The sequence below is a fragment of the Rutilus rutilus genome, assembly GCF_951802725.1.
Source record: "Rutilus rutilus genome assembly, chromosome: 8".
In the NCBI taxonomy this organism is placed as follows: Eukaryota; Metazoa; Chordata; class Actinopteri; order Cypriniformes; family Leuciscidae; genus Rutilus; species Rutilus rutilus.
In genome coordinates this window covers 9359597-9365603 of record NC_140222.1, presented here as the reverse complement: position 1 = coordinate 9365603, position 6007 = coordinate 9359597, and positions in this window count along the sequence as shown.

Genomic DNA, 6007 nt, shown 5'->3' with positions numbered 1-6007 from the left:
GGCCTTTACATTTCTCCAAAACTATACAGTAAAATTATTTGAAAATAAATACAGTAATAGTCAGGGTCACTCTGAACAGGAATCAAGTGACAGAATGAGCAAACCTATGAAGGAACACTTTTTATAAGTGTTTGAAAATTGGACATGGTGTAAGCGCTAGAATGCACTTTGGTGATTGGGGTGGATTGGCCTTTACTTTTCTCCAAAATGATACAGTAAAATTACTTGAAAATAAATACAGTAATAGTCAGGGTCACTCTGAACATGAATCAAATGAAAGAATGAGCAAACCTATGAAGGAACACTTTTTATGAGTGTTTGAAAATAGGACATGTTGTAAGTGCTAGAATGCACTTTGGTGATTGGGGTGATTTGGCCTTTACTTTTCTCCAAAACCATACAGTAAAATGACATGAAAATGATAACAGTAATAGCCAGGGTCACTCTGAACATGAATCAAATGAAAGAATGAGCAAACCTATGAAGGAACACTTTTTATGAGTGTTTGAAAATAGGACATGTTGTAAGTGCTAGAATGCACTTTGGTGATTTGGGTGATTTGGCCTTTACTTTTCTCCAAAACTATACAGTAAAATTACTTGAAAATGATAACAGTAATAGCAAGGGTCAGTCTGAACAGGAATCAAATTGAAGAATGAGCAAACCTATGAAGGAACACTTTTTATAAGTGTTTGAAAATGGGACATGGTGTAAGCGCTAGAATGCACTTTGATGATTGGGGTGAGTTTGTCTTTAATTTTCTCCAAAACAATACAGTAAAATTATTTGAAAATAAATACAGTAATAGTCAGGGTCACTCTGAACAGGAATCAAGTGAAAGAATGAGCAAACCTATGAAGGAACACTTTTTATAAGTGTTTGAAAATGGGATATGGTGTAAGTGCTAGAATGCACTTTGATAATGGGGTGAATTGGCCTTTACTTTTCTCCAAAACTATACAGTAGAAAATAAATACAGTAATAGTCAGCGTCACTCATATGAGTGTTTGAAAATGGGACATTATGTAAGTGCTAGAACGTAAAATAAAATGGCAAAACTGTGACCTTTTATATGTAAAATGGCTGTGTGTGTGTGTGTGTGTGTGTGTGTTTTGAGTATCATATTTCATATATCAGGTATGAATGTATATTTCGTAGATCAGGTTTGTAGCTCATAGGCAATTCAATGAGAATTAACAGATTAAAAGGCACCAAAAGCCTGTTGTGTCATATTTGTCATTTACTTTAAAATGTAAGTAAATAAATAAATAAACAAACAAACATTAATACATGATGTATAATAATTAATGAATACTTTATATATACAAACATTAAAATCAGCAATAAAAATGCAAAACAATGAATGTATGATACACTGAAAAAAATGATTTATTGACTAAGTTCAACTTGATGCATTTGTTTAAATGTAGCTAAAATCAATTGCGTGGAACCACTTACGATAAAAACATTTAGAAAATTCAATGAATTTACTGAAATCATTGAATTTACTAAAAAAAAAATATCGTAAGTGGTTCCACGCAATTGATTTTAGCTACATTTAAACAAATGCATTAAGCTGAACTTAGTTCAACGTAATGCATTTGTTTAAATGTAGCTAAAATCAATTATGTGGATCCAATTAACATAATTTCTTTTAGTAAATTCAACTAGTCAATGAATCATTTTTTTCAGTGTAACTAACATTAATAATTGAATTTACATAATTGTATTTAAATTAAATTTACATTAATTAATAAAGTATAATAATTAATGTATCATATATTAAACATTAAAATTGACAAAAAATGAATGATGTATAATAATTAACATTAATATGAACATGAATAAATTATGTAATAATTAATGTAAATCATATATAGGCCTACAATTATTAAAATAATTAAAAATAAACAAACATAAAAGTCATATCTTAAAAAAATCATGAAAATGTAAAAAAAAGAATGATGTATAATAATTAACATTAATATGAACATGAATAAATTATGTAATAATTAATGTAAATCATATATAGGCCTACAAACATTAAAATAATAAAGATTAAACACAATTAAAAGTCCTATTTAATACAAAAATCATGACATTTAATTATTTATGTCCTAATAAGATGGAAAATAGCAGAAAATGTCAATTTTTCAATTTTTTTAATCAATTTTGGCCTCTTCCAGCACCCATACCGTAAGTACACAAATAGACGCGCATACTAAAAAAAATGTGCGGCTGGCTTGACCGTGTATTTTCAACGCGCGGCCCACTTGACCGCAGTAATATTTTCTTCTTTTTTTTGCGGTCCGAGTTGCGGGCGGGTTAGTTGAAAACGTCGGTCGGGTGCGGGTTGTTTATACATTGACCCGCGCATCACTGATGTGTATGTATATGACCTGACAAAAGTTAATGTGACTGAATGTATGACCGAGACATAAAGTCTCCATTCAAGGGTATAACATGATTAAATATGATAGACAAATCTAAACAATGTGTTAGTTATAGCTAAGATGTATCTTGATGTAGCCTCAGGAAAACAACCTTGGGGGAGGAACGACTACCTCCCACTCTTTGTCACACTCTGAGGCACTTTGTAATGACTGTATGACTGCTGACCTTTCCTTGCAAGGGAATAAATAATTGCTAAAGACAATTGATCCATGTTTGTCTCTCATTCAGTATTAGAAAATTGTTTGCCACCACATCATCATCATCATCATCATAAGGATTGCCAAAATGTGAACATGTTAACATCACTGAACTCTGTCATATGAGCTTTTTTAAATGTGAATCTAAAAATGAAACTAACTTACTCATGTCATTCTAAACAGGTTTGAGTTTTTGTAGATATATTTAGCTGGTATCTGAGTTCCTGACAGAGAATAAAATCAGCTTGTTGAAAATCTAAATTTAATTTATCATTTGTTTCATTAGTTTCTCCAGAAGTCCACGCCCCCTGCTGTGATTCAGTTGAAGCTGTGCTGCGATTGGTCGTCACTGCGCTGATGGGTGTGGCTTCTGCTGTTCTTCTGGTCAATGCATAGACAGTAAAATAAATGGACACAGCGACCCCATTGGATTCAATGGAGACAAGTGAAGTCAATTAGAAGCTCTCACTTCCTGATGGTCGAGCGTACTGCGCAGACTCAAACTGAGCTTGATGACGTAGATGTGACGTGACAACCCGTCTGTCTTCTAGTAGCTGTGCCAAGAGAAATCTGAATCATTCCCTTCCGAAACTTGCAGAGACGGAGAGTGCAACTCACTAAGGGATTTGAGAGTGCCACCATACTGTTGGTAGACTCATCCAGACATTGCATAAACTTAAACATCAACTCTTTGGGTTATGCAATTTTTAATTTTTTATAAAAAAAATAAAATAAAAACACAAACATTGATAAACATGTATTTGGAATGGAATTAACACTAGAAGTGCCAGAATTCCATAACTACTAGAACTGCCGCAAGCGGTCATTTTGACCGCTAGATTCCAAACTCTATATCTTTAATGATAAATACCCAATTGAGAGATTAATGCATTTATTGTATTAGGATATCTTTTAAAAACAAAACAACATCAAACTGTACATTTAAACAAGTTTAATTATACATCTATAAATAATAATATCCGTAGATGTCCAAAATGACGGGGCAGCTTGTTTTCATGTTTAGACTGTTCGATCGCGCCCGCGCCTTACACACACACACACACACACACACACACACACACACACACATTGCAGCATTGCAATCTTGACATCGCAGCCTGTTCATTATAGCCATAATAAAATATAATAATAAAATAGTCAACCTAACATATAAAAAATCCACTGCTCTGTTTATATAGTCAGTAGCAATTCGTACCATTTTGCGCATGTGAAGATTTTTTCCGTCGATATTGGAACGTGAGTGAAGTAGCCTACAAAGCATAATAAAGAATAGTTTACCATCCAAATACATCGCAAATGCTGAAACATTTTTATTCTAATTAGAGAGTTACGTGAGCCCAACGCCGCTTACTTTCACTTTCGCTTGAAAGTAGCCTATTTCATTTTGGCTTGTTTATAGTTATTTTTTTCATTCTTGTTCTGTTCTGAATATCATTCCATTTAAATGATTTGTTGTGGAATATGTTTTGTGTATTTTTTACCACATTTTATTGTTGTGTATATTGGTATATGTATAATAATACCGCGAAATTCAGTGCGGTCAATCTGACCGTCTATGGCCGAAATAGGTAAATATGTTCATTTGTTTTTTTGCCTTATGTGTAATTTATATGAAAAACATTTTAAATGAAAATACAGACACTTTCAGGAAAAGTCAGGTACCAGCAGGATTTTATTTATTTTTTCAACAAAGTTATTGCAGATATAAAATTCAAAACGGTCAAAATGACCGCCATGGCAGTTCTAGTGTTAAATAAGTATTTTGGGTGTCTTGTTCATTTTATTTATTTTCATATAAAAGCAACACAACTTGAATTACATCCAGTTTATAGCAACACTGTGCACGAGCGTGAATCCCGCGATATCCATCTTTGATCTCACAGGTATATCTGCCCCCTTTAGAGTGTTCAATGGTGTCAGGCAGGGAGGAATCTTGTCCCCTGTCTTATTTAATTTATATATGGATGAACTGTCAAGGAGACTTAATTGTTGCAACACTGGCTGTATGATTGGTGGTATGCTGGTGAATCATCTTATGTATGCAGATGACCTTGTTCCTTTTAGTCTGAGTAGTGCTGGGCAGCAGGAGCTTCTTAATATACTGTATGCTCTGACTATGGGGTGGAATTTGCTATAAAATACAATTCCAGCAAAAGTGCTGTTTTAATATGCAGAACGAAAACGGATAAATGGCTTAATTTTCCTGTGTTCATGCTAGCCAATAATTGTCTTGAGGTCTGCAAAAAGATTAAATACCTTGGTCATTGTATTACAGATGATATGAACGATGATGATGACATATACAGACAGTGTTATAAGTTATATGCACAGGCAAACACCATAGCACGTAAGTTTAGCTACTGTTCTACTCAAGTTAAAGTGGCTCTGTTCAAAGCTTACTGTACACCACTCTATACTGCCCATCTGTGGTCTTCTTACAAAAAATCCAGCATGCAGAAGTTACAAGTTGCCAAATGATGCAATGAGAATTTTACTCAAGGTTCCCAGAGGAGGGAGTGCTACTCAGATGTTTGTATCTGTAGGAGTAACCACACTGAAAGCACTTTTAAGAAATTTGATGTTTAAGTTTATGCAATGTCTGGATGAGTCTACCAACAGTATGGTGGCACTCTCAAATCCCTTAGTGAGTTGCTCCAGGTACACATCCAGACTGAGAGTGCATTGGATGAAATGTCTGTATGTATTTTAATTCTTGTATTTGCTTTTTTTTAATTTTTATTGTTTGTTTGCTTGTTTGTTTTTATCTGTCCTGTCTTGCGTGGCTTTTAGACATGAGTCTGGCAAATAAACTGAATTGAATTGATCAAAGCAACATGGACATGTTTTAACACGAACTGCAGAATTCGGCAACTTTAGTAATATCATGTTTATTTATCTATAGCACTTTATACAATAGCTTAAAATCAAGCAGCTTTACCGTATTAAACATGAAAAACAGTGTCAGTGTCTCATTTCAGCAGAAGTACAACTTTATTTTCTACTATAAAGCGGCTCAGTGTGTTCATGTTTTCACTCGTGAGGATATCTGACCTCGACGGACTGAAGAGGAGAAATTAACCAGAAAAGATTTCCATGTGAAAGAAGGTAGAGCCTCCGTGCACACCTACCCAAGTAGTGCTCACTGCAGAGTCAAATGACGACCAGCTCCTCCTCTCTGGACATCTAAAGGGGTGGAGCGATAGAGTTGTGGATAGGGTTAGGGTGTGGTTGGATATTCTAGCTCCACCTATTAGGCCCAAATTACATTCGCTCATCCTCACTGGAGCTCTGGATTTTATAGCTTCATTCATTCTTTTTTATCAGTCCTCAAATGT